We start from the raw sequence: 1,452 nt of genomic DNA on the forward strand, positions 1-1,452 counted from the left end.
CTCCCCCAAGCCGCGGTGGCCAGTGACCCCCCACCTCCACACGTGGTTTCCCGGGGCCGACTGCGAGATTCGGATTGGCAAGTTAAAGGAGCCACAGCATCTTTTACTGGTGGGACCCGCAGACAGACGAGCATCACGAGCGCCATCTACTGGGCAGGATAAGAAAAACAGAGCCCAGAGATTTCACAGAAAAACCTTTCAACCAGCCGGGTCCCACATCCAGGGAAATCTGATCAAATGCCCAGACACCAGCAGAAAATAATGGATCATGCTCGGAAAATTGAAGATATGGCCCAGTCAAAGGAACAAACCAATAGTTCAAATGAGATACAGGAGCTGAGACAACTAATGCTGAATATACGAACAGAAATGGAAAACCTCTTCAAAAACCAAATCAATAAATTGAGGGAGGACATGAAGAAGACATGGGCTGAACAAAAAGAAGAAATAGAAAATCTGAAAAAGCTAATCACAGAACTTATGGGAGTGAAGGACAAAGTAGAAAACATGGAAAAAACAATGGATACCTACAATGGTAGATTTAAAGAGACAGAAGCTACAATTAGTGAACTGGAGGATGGAACATCTGAATTCCAAAAAGAAACAGAAACTATAGGGAAAAGAATGGAAAAACTTGAGCAGGGGATCAGGGAACTGAATGACAATATGAAGCGTACAAATATACATGTTGTGGGTGTCCCAGAAGGAGAAGAGAAGGGAAAAGGAGGAGAAAAACTAATGGAAGAAATTATCACTGAAAATTTCCCAACTGTTATGAAAGACCTAAATTTGCAGATCCAAGAAGTGCAGCGCACCCCAAAGAGAATAGACCCAAATAGGCGTTCTCCAAGACACTTACTAGTTAGAATGTCAGAGGTCAAAGAGAAAGAGAGGATCTTGAGAGCAGCAAGAGAAAAACAATCCGTCACACACAAGGGAAACCCAATAAGACTATGTGTAGATTTCTCAGCAGAAACCATGGAAGCTAGAAGACAGTGGGATGATATATTTAAATTACTAAAAGAGAAAAACTGCCAACCAAGACTCCTATATCCAGCAAAATTGTCCTTCAAAAATGAAGGAGAAATTAAAACATTTATAGACAAAAAGTCACTGAGAGAATTTGTGACCAAGAGACCAGCTCTGCAAGAAATACTAAAGGGAGCACTAGAGTCAGATACGAAAAGACAGAAGAGAGAGGTATGGAGTAAAGTGTAGAAAGAAGGGAAATCAGATATGATATATATAATACAAAAGCCAAAATGGTAGAGGAAAATATTATCCAAACAGTAATAACACTAAAAGTTAATGGACTGAATTCCCCAATCAAAAGACATAGACTGGCAGAATGGATTACGACCCAGCAATACCACTGCTAGGTATCTATTCAAAGGACTTAAGGGCAAAGACACAAACGGACATTTGCACACCAATGTTTATAGCAGCGTTATA

The sequence above is a fragment of the Tamandua tetradactyla genome, chromosome 18 (assembly GCF_023851605.1).
Source record: "Tamandua tetradactyla isolate mTamTet1 chromosome 18, mTamTet1.pri, whole genome shotgun sequence".
Lineage (NCBI taxonomy): Eukaryota > Metazoa > Chordata > Mammalia > Pilosa > Myrmecophagidae > Tamandua > Tamandua tetradactyla.